At 42.7% G+C, this 17,138-nt stretch overlaps 1 pseudogene; it reads left to right on the forward strand.

Annotated features, from left to right (window-relative positions):
* The first annotated feature begins 15,358 nt into the window (after positions 1–15,358).
* On the forward strand, positions 15,359–16,093 carry LOC131906035 (ferritin light chain 1-like; annotated as a pseudogene).
* The last annotated feature ends 1,045 nt before the right edge of the window (positions 16,094–17,138 follow it).

The raw sequence follows: 17,138 nt of genomic DNA on the forward strand, positions 1-17,138 counted from the left end.
TGCTTTTTGTGATTTTTACTTGTATTGTGTGTCTTCTGATAATTTAATTATATGAGTGTCTTTCATATTCTGCATAGAACCCCTTTAACAGATATGTCATTGAAAATATTTTCTCTCATTCTTTTTTCCATTTCCTTAATACATCAAAAATAGCTAACTATAGCAAAATAGTTTAATTTCTCTATTATCAGTCATGGTTTTGCATCATGCAAGAGAAATATTTGCCTAGAGGTACATGAGCTCAGCAGAAGCTGCAGACCAAGGAAGCAGATTAGATGAGATCCAGGGCAGTGGCTGCTCTTAATCTTTGTCAGAGAAGCTTCTTGTTGAAGTGGGCAGCAGTTAATGGGCAGATGCATAACTAATCCAAGTAGTGGGAATAAGAAGCTGAGGGTTCAGTCCTAAATGTAATATCTTTCTCAAACCAACAACATCACTTGGGGAACATTGTGGCAAGTGGGGAGTTAAAAGAATATAAGAGCAATGATGGGGAGAACTGTGAAATGCAACTTTCTAGACTTGACTGGCTATCATAGTCATGAACTCCCAATGACTGTAGTTACATGTTGAAGATCATTCAAGCCAGGTGGAGGAGATCCTGCTTTGTGGGCTCTAACCTTGAGGTGCTATTGGCAATTGACAGCTGCTGACAGGAGAGATAATCATTCTTTCTTTCTTCTTCTTTTTTTAATGAAGGTGTGACCACTGGAAGATTTCTCATGCTCCAGTGAACGACGCCATACCCATAAACACATGGGCAGCACTATGGGACTTAGTGGAGAGAGAGGCAGGAAGGGAGCTGTTTGGGGGAAGAAATGGAAGGGAGAAGTGGAGGTTGGACATGATCATGTTTCATTGTAAAATTCTCAAGAATAAAGAAAAAATTAATATTAAATTTTTAATTAAAGAAATATTTGCCTAATCCAAAGTCACAAATCTTTTTTCTCCCTCTGTAATATTAGAAGTAATATCCTATTGATCCCATTTGTAGATCTATTATCTATGTGAGTATAATTTTGCATATGATATATTATTTGGGTACATACAGTCATATAGGCAATGAATTATGCTGTGGATTTATCCAAACTCAATTTTTATTACTACCTGCTAATTAAATCGTAATTAACTAGACATCCAAAGTCATAATTTCCTCACTGTAAAATGAAAGAATTAGGTTGAACTTCTAAGACACTTCCAAAATTTTTATTTGGCCTATGATGAAATCACATTTAAGAAAGTTTCAGAACTCATAGCACAGACAAAATATTCCAAATTGTTGTGATAGAACAATGTAAGGTGCAGGTGCTCCTTAAAGTAGAAATTATCATTTAGGCTCATGTTTTTAAAGGGTATAGCCCATCATGGCTGGAAGACACGGAAGAACCCATGGCAGTGACAGCATGCATGGGGCCTCCTCATATCTTCCCGGATGTTGTGAGAGACTGTACTGCTGAGCCAAGCAATTTGGGTAAGTTAAGCTGCAAAGCTTTGAAAACATCATCCCAGCTGGGCTTGTTGACTGTTTACACTCCCTCAAGGAGGGGTTAGGAGAGTCATGAGACCCTCACTTGAGTATCTAGCAGCTCCCTATCACCTGTTATATGCAACTCTGTCTTAATTGCACGTGGCCTTGGGAAAGGGCTAGATATATATTATGGATGGAGAATACTCAGGGAGGAGAGTTGTGTGTTTACTTGGGGGACACAAGTGGGAGAGATTTGTCCCAACCACCAGCCAGCCAGGACACTTCCAGCTACAAACTATAGTCTGTTAAATGTAAGTTTTCAAAATGCAAAAAAAGACATAATATGCACAAGCTTTGTGTTGTGGTGATATATTTGTAATCTAAGAAATAAAGCTTGCCTGAAGATCAGAGGACAGAGCGAGCCACAGAGTTAGCCATAGAGGTCAGGCAATGGTAGCACACACCTTTAATCCTAGCACTTGGGAGGCAGAGATCCATCTGGATCTCTGTGAGTTTAAAGCCATCCTGGACTACATGGGATTAATCCAGTTTAAAAGAGAAACAGCCAGGCAGTGGTGGCACACACCTTTAATTCCAGCACTTGGGATCACAAACCTTTAATCCCAGTACTTGGGAGTCACATGCTTTTAATAGGAAAGTTGAGACAGGAAGTGATATGGCTGGGCAGAAAAGGGAATATAAGGTGGGAGGAGACAGGAATTAGGCCTTCCAGCTGAGGACTCAGAGGCATTCGGTCTGAGGATTCATGGAGACAGGATCTTCTCTTTTCGGCTAAGGAGCTGTCGAGGTGAGAAGTGGCTATGGCTTGTTTCCTCGGACCTTTCAGCATTTACCCCAATATCTGGTTCCAGGTTTTTATTATAAGACCATTTAGGATTCATACAATATTGCTTAGGGAACCTAACTAAAATCTACAAAATACTGATAAGAGAAATTAAAGAAGAACTAAGTAAATATTCACTAGAAAGTACCAGGATGTCCACTCTCACTAAATTCAAGAGTTAATTCAATACACTCTAAGTCAAAATTCTAGCAAAGATTTTTTTAGATCTCTGGAAATTTTACATAAAAATGCAAAAGACATACAAAAATACAAATCTGGAAATTTTATACAGCTAGACATCAATTCTTTCCAAAAGCCACAACACTAAGGCAATGGGGTTTATATACCAATGGGATAAAATAAAAAGCCCAGAAATAGTCACATGCCTATGGTCACCAATTTAAAGAAACTATGCTGTGGCAGCTGGGAAGGGAAAGAGTCATCCTGTTTCCCCTCTTATGTACAGTACTAGATCACTGGATAACCATCTAGAGAAAGATGGATCTTAAGCTCTAATTTCCATTACTTATACAAAAAGTAACTTGAAGGGACTGACAGACCTAAATGTGAAATGTAAAACAATAAAGCTTCAAGACGAAAACACAAAAACATTCTCATGACCTCTGAACATGCTAACATTTCTTAAATAAAAAAAAAAAACAGAAAACATCAATCATTAAATATATACAGCTAGCTTCATTTAAGACCCTCAATCCACTGATATGGTTAGAGGCACCTACCACCAAACTTGATGCTTTTAGTTCAATTCCTGGGGCCCACATCGGGCCCCATGTGCCTTCCCATAAACACAAAATAGATAAATGTAATAAAATCCATTTTTAAAAATTACTCCAAAAGACACCATTAAGAGGGTGAGTTGATGTTCATGGCCCAAGTTGCCACCAAAGGCCACAGAGATGCCCAGGATCTCTGTGTAGACTGCAACCTGTGGCCATGCTGGGCTGTGCTGCTGCTGAGGGCCACGATGATCTGAGTGAACTACAGCGCACTCATGGCCACGGTGTCCTCTGGGCCAGGTTGGGTCCTTGTCTGAGGGCCATGTCTGGATCCATGGTCCTATTGTAGCCAGGGATCATGGTTCCTGTTACCACCAATGGCTGTGGGGATACCTAGGGTCTAGCCAGTCACCTGAGACCATGTTGGTATTTAGGGCCATGCTGCCACCAGGACCATACTGACCTGTGTTGTTCTGTGCTGCCACCAAGGCCATGGTGGCATCTGGGCTCAAGCTACTGCCAAGAGCCATGTCTGGGTCTGTGGTCCTACTGCAGCTGGAACTTGTGTTGATGATGCCCATGGCCTGTGTTACCACAAGGGGTCAATAGGAACCATGAGTCCTGAAATCCAAGGGCCATGCTGAACCAGCCCCGGCCTTCACTGGCCCTGGGATAGCTGGTCCAGTCCCTCACTAGACACTGCAGCAAGAGAGCTGGCCTTGCCTCTCATGGGAGAGCTGGCCCCTGAACTCAGCAGAGATGGCCCCACCCCAAACCATGCGCATGGGGGAACTGGCCCCAATGGCATGGACCTAAGAGAGCTGTCTCCACACCTCACCTGAGGGAAGCAGTCCTAGAGGCCCAGACTGATGAGCTCAGCTACCACCCAGACCCACATCCTGGGCCTTGGGTTGTCCCACCCTAGCACCTACCCCATCTATGACCTGATAGACGGTGTGAAATGACTGGTCCTGCAGAACGATAAATGCAGGATCCCCAGGACTCAGGGCAACAGCAGGATATCCAAGAGGAGTTTCCATGAGGGTTCAGTGATGGTGGTGTGACAGAGGCCTTGAACCAGACCAATGATTCACTGCAATGAACATTTGCAGGTGGGGCTGACTGGACAAAAGAGTAGACTGCATGACACACTGCCTCTCCTAATAACACTAGGACGAATGAAGAGGTTTTGGAGAGACAAAAAAGAAGGAGGAGTGAGGTGGGATTTTCATTCGCTTTGTTTTGTTTTTAATTAATTTTAGGGGAGTTTCCTTTTGAGGGGGGAATGCTGCAGTGATGAGGAGAGGATATAGAGGGATGGGAAGGTGAGCAGGATTGGGGTGCATGATGTGAAATTCCCAAAGAATCAATAAAGAATTATGTTATTTTTAAAAAGTAATAATAAAATTCTTTCCTGGCAGGAGGGAAGAGAGGCAGACCATAGGAACATCTCTTCCTCTTCCTGTCTCATTTATGTTGATTGTATGCATACATCAATACATATGAATAAACCCGGACTCATCAAATATATATAGCAAACCCCTACAAGTCAGTAGTAAAAATACAAATGACCCAATTTAAAGTGAACACAGGGTTTGAAAGACATTTTCTAAAAGAAAACATGTAAAAGATCAATAAGCATGTAAGAATCCAACATTAGCAGTCACCAGGGAAATATAAATTAAAACCACAGTTAAATGCCCCTACCTCTTACTAGACTGGCTGGCATTATCAAGATTAATGGTGTACCATGTCTTAGCAAAGGCATGGAGTAACTCAGCCTCTCATACACTGCAGTTAGCAATCAACTGATACAATCAGTTTGGAAACGTTTACCTGCCAAAGCTAAATACAAACTACAGCTCCCGTCTTGAATTCACAACCAAAGACAAAAAGAATGCATGTCCTCTAAAGCATGGGTCAGATACGGTGAAGGGAATGCTATTCTAATAGCCAAAATCTAGAAACAATCAAATGTCTACCTGCTAGAAATTTGATATAGACAAAATTTTGCATATTGTATACAATTTAATGTGTGTGTTTTGCTTATAAAAATAACAGTGTGAATTAACTGATGTTTACATTCAAAAACACCGGGACAAATATCTCAAACACAATGTATGGCAAAGAAGCCAGACACAAAAGAGCACATATCATATAATTCACATTATAGGAAATGCAAATACTTACCTATGGGATAGGATTCAGCTCATAGGACTGAGCAAGGCACAGATACAGGGACAAAGGATAGCCCTTCAGGATGTTATCTTCCTTTCGTGATAATTACATGGAGATATATCTATTCAAAACTTATCAAGATGTAGACTTAACATTCATGTACTTTACATGTAGTTTAAAAAAATTTAAGGGTGCTCAATCTCACTTGAAGTGAGATAAATATAAACATAAATTACTATTTTTATATTAGGTTGAAAAATATACAAAAATGTTTAATATATTCTCTTAATGAAGCTGGAGGGAGCACAAATTAACTTGGTTCTTAGGAACGTAGTGTGTTGGAATCCACATGAAACCATACATTTGCCCTTTGGGAGTCTCCCTTCTGAACATCCATAGACATACCTGCATATATATGAAGCCACATATATACAAGAATATCTTTATAAAATTATTTGAAATGTCAAAAATTAAAGAATGATCTTTAAAAAAAGAATAGGAGTGGTAAGGACATGAAAATATAGGGAGAGGAGAAAGATAAAATACCATATTTTTTGCCTCATATGCAGAATCTATAATCAAATTTGTACATGTGGCAAGGGCTTGAAAGCAGAGGGAGCACTGTCTGCAGAAATGAGGAGGATTGGTGAGAAGGGAGGAGAGAGCGATTTAGAATATAGCAGAGAAAAAACTATGAGAAAGGTTCAATGACATATGTGTATATGAGGATCATGGCAAACCCCATTATTTTGTATTCTACCTTTAAAATGTTAATTAAAAAATAGAAAACAAGGAGAAATATCTTATACCCATGATGGAAGATACAGAAATGTAAAAAGATGTAAAGGACTATTATATATTAATATCATGACATGCTGGATGAAATAGTATACACCTACAAAAGTAAGAAATAATAAAAATAAGAGAAATGGACCTGTGTACTAACATGGAAAGATATCTAGGAGACATGGTGACATACACAGGTATAGAATGCCAGCTGTAGAATTTGGTGTTTTGAGTTTTAGGAAAGCAGGAAAATGGGAATATATATTCACATCTTCTGTGAACATAAAACACCGGATGGGCAAACCAGAAACTAAAAAAAAATATTAATCCTTCAGATAAAGGGAGAAACAGAATCAGTGAGACATGATTGAAGGAAGATTTCTCAATCTATACTACAGGGAAATAATTTTGCTCTTTGAACCATTTAAATGTCTCAAAGTGCAGCAGCTGGAACTGACCTAGGTGAAAAGGATGTTTTGTCTTAAATGAAAAAATAATCCACCTTGTGTTTTTGTAAAGATGGGAAAGGCCTCTAACTCTGATCAAAGCATTCTGTCTAACATGGTTATTCAAACAATATAGTACAGTGGTCACATCTGGAAAGAAAAAGAGGAACAAGGGTTGAGTGTTGAGTTCTCAGGGGCCAGAGATACATGTACATTTCCTTTATTCAAAATACCACACACACACACACACACATACACACACACACACACACACACACACACACACACACATTCACACACATGAAATACCGGGTATGATTATATGTATCTTCATTCTCAATCAAAGTAATCAGAAAGCTGAGGCAGGAGGATTACAAATTTAAGACCAGTCTAGGGCAACATAGTGAGACTTTGTTTGTTTGTTTGAGAAAGAGAGAAAGAAAGAGGAGAGAGAGAGACAGAGAGACAGAGACAGAGAGAGACAGAGACAGAGAGAGACAGAGACACAGAGAAAGACAGAGACAGACAGAGACAGAGACAGAGACAGAGAGATGGCTCAGAGGTTGAGAGCACTGGTGGCTCCCAGAGGACTGGGTTTGGTGTCCAGCCCCTATGTGGCAGCTCACAGCTTCCTGTAAATCCAGTTCCAGGGAATCCAATGCCTTCTTCTGACCCCTGCAGGCACCAGGCACACACATGGTACACAGACACACATGCAGGCAAAACACTCATACACATAACATCTTTAAAAAATAAAGAGAGAAGGAGAGAAGACAGCAGAGCCTGAAGAGAAGAGCATGAGAAGATCTGGAGGAAGACAGCTAACTTCCAAGAGAAGGCGACACTGACCCTATACAAGCCACACTGTGACCTTGGTCTTTTGTCCTGAAATTGTAAGAGAACACATTCCTGTTGTTTTAGCCACAAGATAATAATAGTAGTAAAAATAATAACAGAAGAGACAAAGGTAAGATAAACATCAATGCACAACTCTCCACAGGCTGACAAAGACTCTCCTGAGAAAGATTGTATTTGCAACGTGATGAAGGTGTAAAGAATAGAAGATGAGGAACACGGGGGATTAGTATGAACGGTTAGGAAATGGCAGAAGGCAAAGAAATGTTAAATATGGGCAACAGAGGAAAAAGCACATTCCACCAAGTCCTTTTTTTTTTTTTTTATTGAAGATAGTTCCAGACTCTGAGAACAAAAGATCTTTTAAATTCAAAGAATTCCATTGTTTTCTCTGTGGACAAACAATACAAGGAAGAGAAAACATCTTTGAAAAATCAGCTCATCGAGAAGTCATAATAGAACCACTCAGGGTCTCCCTAAGCTGTGAATACTGACTGAGAACAGAACAAATGTAGGCCCCATGAGTGCCCTCCACCAGTGAATGGTGGAGCGTGAAATGTCAGATTTCATGTGAGGCCAACAACTCAGAACCAAGCCAGAAATCTATTGTTCTCACACTAGCTGTAGGCTGGAGCATAGTTTCCAAATTGGAAAGTCGACTGAGTTACTATGACACCCTCAAAGACAACATTTTGTACATATTTCATGATCTCTTTTTATGGAAATGCACAAGGTCTAATTTCATATGCTGTTTCTTCTCTGCATTGGCCTTTTGGGTTTCAGCATGTGTGGAAAAGTTTTCTTAGGCCTTTCTTTCTCGCTGTTAAACTCAGCCAAATTCGTTCTGAGAAAGCCGCTCTACAGCAGTCTCCAAGCAACCCATGTCCTTGGGATCATCCAAAACATTCTGTCATAGTACATGTTTTCTCTCCTCCTACAAGCAAAAGTAGCAGGAGCAAGGACAGCCAGCACCCAGGCTCCTTTGGAGGCTCAGTTTCTTTACTCACAACCACCTTCCTGGGTAAGATTCCTTCTGCCCCTTGGCAAAGAAGAAGACAACAGGCCATACATAAACATGGCACCTTACAATCAATACTTTTCACATTTGAACCGTTCACCTATTTGGCCCTTACAGATCTATGCAGAGATGGGGTGGGTATTATGATTCCTATTGTACAGATGAGGACTGTTGAGACTCTGGAATGTAAATACCTAACCAAATGTTACATAGCTCCTAAGTGGCTGAACATGCGTTCTGGTCTTTTGACACTGTTCCAATGCCAGATGCCTGGGAAACTCCAGCCAAGAAATAACTTTTCAAGGACTTCACCTTTCTGTAACTTTCAAATTCTTTGTGAGTCTCTGTTTGTCTATGGTATCCAACATCTGCAGATATGCCAGAAACTAGTCTCTCCCCCTTCATCAGCCTGCCCCAGACCTAAATTTCCACCATTTGAAGTCACTACCCTGGCTAATAAATTGAAATTCCCCACCCAGGCCAGTTTGCCCTGTGCTGTTCCTCAGAAATACACTGGAAACATGCTAAAAATATTGAAACTTCTGGGCATCCCCCAGATCCTTCTTAGGAATTTGCATTTTTTTAGCAAACTCTCCTATGTTGTTACCAGCTTTAAGGCTGAAAGACACTGCTCTCAGCAATGAAAACTTTTCAGTATCCCGGGCCCAAGACTAGAATCATCTTTATAAAGCTACCTTAAGATGAAATTAAAAGCAATGTGCAGCATGAGCTGGGGTGGAAAGAGACCAACCAGGTGTAGTAATTCAGGCCTACACTCACAGCTCTTGGGAGACTGGGGCTCGCCACCAGTTTCACAGGCTGTAGCATAGACCCTGGAAGGAGGGAGGAGGGAGGAAGAGGGGAGAGGAGTCTACAGGTGTCTGATATTCTTACAGTGATCTGGCTTGAGAGGCAGGAGGAGGGTGAAGGATAAATGTGTACAGAAATAAAAACAGTTAAGGAGTTTTGCATAAACCATTATAATGTCTCTTTGGTTTTTTAGAAAACGTCTATGCTTCCTATCGTGTTTTTTCCTTCATTTCACCTAGACTCCATTAGCCTTACTAAGAGGCCAGGTTAACTCTGCTCCAGAGCGTATTTCATCAGCTCCACAGTTCAGCTCCTCTGTGTATGTGCTGCACTTCATGCAAGGAGGTTTAATGTGGCTCCTGCTAGACTGCTTAATTAGTCTCCCGTGACTAAAATGGAGTTCCTTTGCTACATTCATTTATATTACAAGAGAAGGTGGTGAACATCCAACTCTGATGTCCAAAGCATTTTACAGAGTCAGTTCCAACACTATAACCCTCCAGGATTTTCCTGTGTGCTCCAGTTGATGGGAGCTTCACTTTGCAAAGCGTTCACATGACCCACATTTTATTCTCCAGGAACTAAAGCAGAATGTATTACCTAGGAAGGATTGTCTGTCTCTTTGCCCTCACTTCCACTCCTCCACTCTCATTCTTCCCTCCCTCCTACTCCCTTCCATTGTTTTGTTCTCTCTCTGTCTCTGTCTCTGTCTCTGTCTCTCCCTCCCTCCCTCCCTCCCTCCCTCCCTCCCTCCCTCCCTTCCCCTCTCCTTCCCTCTCTCCCTTATATGTGAAATAGCACAATTACATTGAAATCACACTCATGAGTTGCACTGGGATATTTTAAACTTTTAACTTCTTCATATACTCAGTGCTTACATCATCCCAGACTCAGAATGCCTGGCCTCTTGTTCCAGTCTTACATTGACCACTATCGGACCTGGAGTACTTCAATTGTCCCTTCTACAGCTCAGCTTCCTCATCAATGAAATGAGAGGGCTGGACTAATTAGTAACCACAAAGCACTCTACCCTCACACATTCTGCATCCTCAAACCAACACCTTTGGATCCTATCCAGCAACATGAAGGTTAAAAATCTCCAGGTCCAAATTATGAATTTGTCTACTTGAATTTGGAGCATTGAAAGTGTTTCTCTCCTTCTGTTCCAACCGGGGAGCTATAACAAAGTTGGCTTAGCCACTTAACGGGTTTAACTTCTTCAATCAGGTCTAGCAAAATGAGGGAAGGAAGAGGAATGTTAATGAGATAAGCTGTGCTTTCAGTGTCTGGTCACGGCACAGCAATGGCACACAAGGCTTTCTTTCCCCACCGTGTCTTTCTACTGGTGGTTTTCCATCACCTCCCTCCTCCTTCCTTCACATTGACATTGACATGCTGATGCCAGAGACACATATGGTACTGCATTGGCAGCAGTAAGAGGAAGGATACGTGTCCCTGCCTTCCTAGAGCTAGCTGGAGACATAGAATGGACCTGAATAGTCAAATGTAGCCCAGTGCACAGCTTTTCATGAAGTTAAAAGCAGCAAATGATCTTGGAGGATTTGTGTATGTATTTTGGATGTTTTAATCTTGGAAGCATTGATAATAAACAGACACATGTGCAAAGATCCATAACCTGTTATCTATAGTTCCAAAAGTCCTGTCTCATCTTCCAGTTATTATCTCCCAGTTCCAGATCCATTGAAGTAAAAGCCTGTGGTTCGCTCATTCATTCACTTGTGAGGACAGGAACACCTACTGTATTTCAGGAGCTGAGCCTGGAGCTAGGAACTATCCAGAGAGCAAGATGGACAGAGTTCCTGTCCTTAAGATGCCTAAAGGCCTGTGAGTGGAGGGCATGTTTGTTTTCCTTGGTCATGTGAATTGAATCCATGGAGGGCCTTGTGTATGCTAAATACATGTCCTACCACTGGTCTACACCCCCATCGGGGTGTGCGACAATAATCAAATATCTACGGACATAAAATGCAATATATTATACATAATGTTTTGCAAATATAAACAAGCACGCTTTTAGAAAAAAAACTCAGAAGCTACATATATTCAAATTGTAACAGTAATAATGCTAGGAGTTAGAATTATGGGGGGTTTCCCTTCATAATATTTTGCATATGTTATGTTTTACAAGCATTATACTTTTGCACTAAAGAAGAAAAAAGCAATTTTTTATTGAAAACACTGTATGCTTTTGAAGATTTAGTAACATAGTAAAATGTCATAGATTACTAAAACTCTGAGGTTGCCAAACAACGTGCATAATGAGATTTCATTTTGATTCTGTAATGCAATAATAGGAAACTGGAGAGGCATGTGCCACAGTGCTAATAGTGATTATCTTTGCTGGGGCAAGACAATTTTTTCTCTTCCTTTTTTTTTTAATTACCCAAATTGGGCGTGTAACATTTTATTTATTTTATGGAATCTCATTACCCGTCAGATTGGCACCATCTGCTGAACCCCTGGGAAACTTGTTGAATGTCTTACCTCCTTAGCACCAAGCTTAGGAACACTGTTGCTTGTTATTTTGCTCATGAGTGCCGGGGATGCCCGAGGTGTTCGATTTCTTTCTGCCACGCTGGTACTTGATCATAATCAGCAAATACCAGCAGCCTCATTGGTTACTTTCAATGCTACAACCGACTCTGCTGTGGGGGCTTAGGGTTGGGCAGTGAGTGATGACAGCAGCAGCAGACGTGTCCCCTGAAGCCCCAAACCTTGTTCCCACTCTCTCCCAGAGCACCTGCCCCCTTCATCTTCCCCCACAGAGTGCACCTCGAGGGGTAGGGGACTCATCCTGAACAGTTTTTCATCCTCAACCCATCACCGTGAGAAGTGGAACGCGCAGACGGAACCAAGGGAAAGCTCATTACTACAGAATGTAATTTATTACCCCCAGGATTCCTGAGTCACCCACTGGGCAAGGAAATCGAGATTGGGAGAATGCTGAGCCTGGAAGGGAGATGAGAAGCTCAGGCTTACAGATGGAGATACTGGGCCCAGAGATGATGAGCAATGTGCCCTGGATCCCACATCAAGTTGGTGGCCACGTGGCTCTTCCACTGCAGCAGCCTGAGAAATAAATAAAATACAGAATGCTGCCATGCTCAGAAAGAAGGGGTAATGGTGGCAAGGGAGACATCCAGGTGTGGCTCTGAGTTTGCTTCTCTCACGAGAAAACCTCAATGTTTATGGATTGATAATTAGTGGCCAGTCCTCACACAGACGAACCTTCCAGAAATGAAGTACCTGACAAACAGAATGGTTCTCTGAGTGGACTTGTAGGACCACGTGTTTGGTTTGTCACCAGATTCCCACAGCATCCTCCAGCAATAGCTAAGCATGCAGTTAAGACACAGAATGCACTTCAGGGTCAGATTGGCTCAAGTGTGAAGGTCAAGTGTAAGCTTTACAAGTTGTGTGATGTGGGCAAGTTAATTAACCCCTGTGCCTCTGTCCCCTTAGCAGAAAAGAGATAATGGCATGCCATAGCTCACAGGGTTACCCCAAGGATCAAACAGGAAGACACATGGCTGTCCTCAGAAGAGGGTTCTGGGCACAGCAGCTGCTCAGTCTACAGCTTTGTTTCATTATCCTGGTCCTAAGGCTGTGCTATCGCTGCAACTACATGCAGGATGGATCCGTGACAGATGACAGAAGCCACTTCTCATTCTGCCACTTGACTCGGGTGGCTCATGTTTTCTGGAATGGTCTCGTCTCTTTTGCCTCATCAAAGGCCTGAATTTTTCTTCTGGAATCACTTCAAAATTCACCTCTCCAAGATTACTCCTAAGCCATCTCCACACATGTACCCCACCCTCTGAATTGTGAGGATGCCTTGGGGAGGTGGCAATGATAACTAAAGGTATGAATAGACATAGTGAGAGAAAATAAGGAATCATAAAAACCTGAGCTTTGGAGTAAAAATTTCCTGTGTGTCAACTACCAGATTTGTGACTGAAGGGACCCTTGTATTGTGGGATGCTCCCCTCTGGACCCCAGATTAGGCACAGACCTCACCCAAACACCAATTTCTAAGCACAAACCAAATGCAAAGAGATCCTTTATTAAGCAAGCCAAAAAGACAAGGTGGCTGAATCTAAATCAGGCAGAAATAGAAGCAAATAGCTTTGCAGGTTTAATTTTAAGAGGGGAAAGCAAGGAGGTCTGTGTTAGAATGAACTAGGACGTGTTGGTAAGTTCTGATTGCTTATTTTAATTAGTTTAGTCAAAATAATTAATATTAATTACTGGACCATGAGTTTTTGATAGCTGGACCTTGGTGACCAGTCTCAGGAATGAGTCAGTGGCCAAATAAGGGAATAGACCTTGGTGGTTAGCTTTAGGAATGTAATCTAACGGTTTAGCAAGGGAGCAGAAAGGCAAAAAGCAAAACCTGTCTGCAACATGTTTGCCATGCTCAGACCTGTGTTTGCCATGGTCTGGCCTGCTAGAGCCTTTCAGTGACCTAGAACAATAAATCACCTTAATGTCTCCAGGCCTTCATCTCCTCATCTGTTAAATCATCACCATAGCTGACACTACAGCCACCTCCCTTTGTTGGGAGCAATTCAACATCAAACAATGAAAAGACAATAGAAAGAAAAAAAAAAGCAGGAGAAGTCAAGGGCAGGCAAAAAGACTGGGTGGGGATGGAAGGTTCTGGGTGATGAAGGTGGAGGAGCTCAGTGGAAGGAAATGGTGTAGAGATTACATGTCTGTTTTCAAAAGAAAAGTTGGTCATGGTGCCTGTGAGCAGAGCCAGGGTGGCCTGGTGCCTCTAGACTGAGGAAGATGATATTTCCACCTGAAAACAAAACAGGTAGGTTTGGTACTAATTAGGAAAAGACCTGGAAAGGGGGAGGATGTGCTATAACTTCCCCTAACAAGTGGCTGTAGAATGCACAGCTACCTGCCTAGCTACAAGCTCTGTAACCAGACACTGTGTTATATTGAATTCAACTACTTAACGTCTAAGGCATATTTTGACAGCAATCATTTTCCGCTCCCTAGTCTATTTTCCCACACTTACAGAACACAATGCCATAGTCACCATTATCCTTACTCTAGATTCACAGAAAGAAAAGCAACCCAAATCTAGTTAACCAGGATACATCATTTCTCAGGATGCTACTTAAAATATTTGACGACCAGCAAAGTAAGAATGCCACTTGTGAGGAGGGGCTCCTGTACAGTTGGACTGAATGAATGTCCACCCACACACTCTCCTCCCCCCAGAACAAGAAGAGTTCAACACTGGATCCAAAACCACAGCTGATCTGCTCTTTCTCTAGCTAGAAAATAAACGCAGACGGTAGGGCAAGGAAGCGGGGCTCTTTTTATTATGGCGGCTAAGATCTGAAGCCTTAGGGGTGAGGAAAGAATTAATTTAGACAATGAGGATGGAGAGAAGAGAACTCTGTAGTGGTGTGCCCTGACTCTAAAGTTCCTGGGTCTGTGCTCATCTCTCTAATCCCATGGTCAACACCATCATCCTTCCCAGTCACATGAACCAATCTACTCTTTATACTTCCTCCTAAATGTCTTTTTTTTTTTTTTTTTGCATTTAAGTCGTTTATTTTGTCCCATAATATCAAAAGTTCTGATAAAAACTCCTCTGCTTGCTGTGGCCAACCTTGGCTGTGCACAAGAAGTATCCATGGGTCACACTAGTCACAATAGAAAGGTAAGGGACTGGTGAAAGGAAAGAGGAAGAAGACTTTGAATCTGGGCATTTGTTCTTGGATGAATTGATCTCCGCCTTCTGCTCTTTAGCCAGTGCTGACAGTATCACATACGGTAATGCACCGATCAGTGTTCATGTTATAAAAGACTGCCCACATATCACAGTGCTAAGCTTTTTCTCCACAACCTGACCATGCAGGACGGCTCTCAGTCTTAGGACTGAGATCCAGCTGCCACACATGCAGGCAAACAGAGCTGGCTAGCCATTCAAACCTCTCCTGACAAGAGATAAAGTAGCCAAAAACCATGAATTTATCACATCCACGTCTAAGTGGCCCTTATCACATCAGTAAAGAGGAAGGTCTCCTAAGGTTTTATCAGTAGGATCTTTGCCTTTAAGAAAAGTTCCTGAAGTTCAAATACTCAAAAATGCAAAACTTGAGCGCCCGGAGATCCTGTGTCTGTGTCTTGCTTCAACAGTGTTTGGATGGAGCAGACCCAGGGCCTCCCTTTGTTAGCGTCCAGCTGCCTCCCAGTGTCTCCAGTCGCAGCCCCTGGGACCATCTCCTCGCCGCCTTCGGCTCCCAGGACCAGCCAGCACCGTCTCTCCGCGGTTAGCTCCACTGCCTATCAGCCATGAGCTCCCAGGTCCGTCAGAATTATTCCACCGAAGTGGAGGCTGCAGTGAACCGCCTGGTCACCTTGCACCTGCGGGCCTCCTACACCTACCTCTCTTTGGGCTACTATTTTGACCGGGATGACGTGGCTCTGGAGGGTGTCGGCCCCTTCTTCTGCGAATTGGCGGAGGAGAAGCGCGTGGGCGCCCAGCGGCTGCTCAAGATGCAGAACGAACACGGAGGCCGCGCAGGATGTGCAGAAGCCCTCTCAAGATGAGTGGGGTAAATCCCAGGAGGCCATGGAAGCTGCCTTGGTCCTGGAGAAGAGCCTGAACCGGGCCCTCTTGGATCTTCATGCCCTGGCTTCTGCTCGCACAGATCCTCACCTCTGTGACTTCCTGGAAAACCACTTCCTGGATGAGGAGGTGAAGCTCATCAAGAAGATGGGCAACCACCTGACCAACCTCCGCAGGGTGGCTGGGCCACAGCCAGCACAGACCAGTGTTCCAGCACAGACCGGTGTGTCCTCGCCATCTCTGGGCGAGTACCTCTTCAAGAGGTTCACTCTCAAGCATGACTAGGAGGCCTCACCTTCCAAGGGGCTCCCTCCTCTGCTCTGCACCAGCCAGCCTCAGGACCTTCACCCTGAACCTCTAGGCAGCTTTGTTAACCGCTCTGGAGCCCCTCCCAAGTCTCGGGACCAAGTGAAAATAAAGCATTTTGAAATAGCAAAAAAAAAAAAAAAAAAAAACACTTGGTAAAACTCTATACAAGGAACACCAAAAAAGAGTAAATGAAAATGGTCAAACAACCATGACTGGACATCACCAAGCATGCTGTGCTTAACTTACTGTACAGTTAGGCATCAAAGACAGCTGAAAAGACAGAAGTGTGTGAGAATGGTGACTCATGAGAGAGATCAGGATGGTGGGGGGAGTAACAGAGTAAGAAGGCCATGTCCACCCTCCTCCACTTCGTGGAGATATCTAATCTCCCTCTATCATAGTCTTCGCCCCTGGAGAAGCTTTTATCCCACTACACTCATACGGAATCCACTCACTTTCTACTTGTGCGTGATTAATATGCACTCAATAAATGCTAATATGTGCTAGGCACTGTGGTGGGCATACATCAAAAAATTAACACCTGAAAATTAACTAAAATCATAGCACTTAAATACTTAGAAGAGTCTAATAAAGTTGGCTGTCATCATCATCATGGCTATTTTTAAACTTCATTCCTACTCATATAGTCTCAGTTTCTTGACTATTTAATCCATTCAGTCCACATGTAAATGACCAAGTTCCTACTATGTAGCACCCACAGGCACTGGGAATGCAGCCATGAACACTGATTTCCAACCTGGAGGAGCTCTTGGCAGGCTGAAATACAAAAATCATCACAACTGTCAAGAAAAGGAACATCAATTAAAAGGAGTCTGAAATAAAGATCTCTGGGCATTTGTATACAATCCTTCTTAGCCCCCTTCATCCTTCCTGCTCCACATTCTCCATACCCCTTTGGAAACATGGCCTCAAACACAGGGCTCCATGGCCTATCCTAGCACAATCCTACCCGGGCCAGGAAAGAAAAAGATGAAATGGTCTCCAGTCATGCTTCATTTTCTCCCTGCAACATGAGATAAGTCAGTTCTCTGCTGGGGAGAAATGAGAATAGAG

This window comes from Peromyscus eremicus, chromosome 3 (genome assembly GCF_949786415.1).
Source record: "Peromyscus eremicus chromosome 3, PerEre_H2_v1, whole genome shotgun sequence".
NCBI classification, from domain to species: Eukaryota; Metazoa; Chordata; class Mammalia; order Rodentia; family Cricetidae; genus Peromyscus; species Peromyscus eremicus.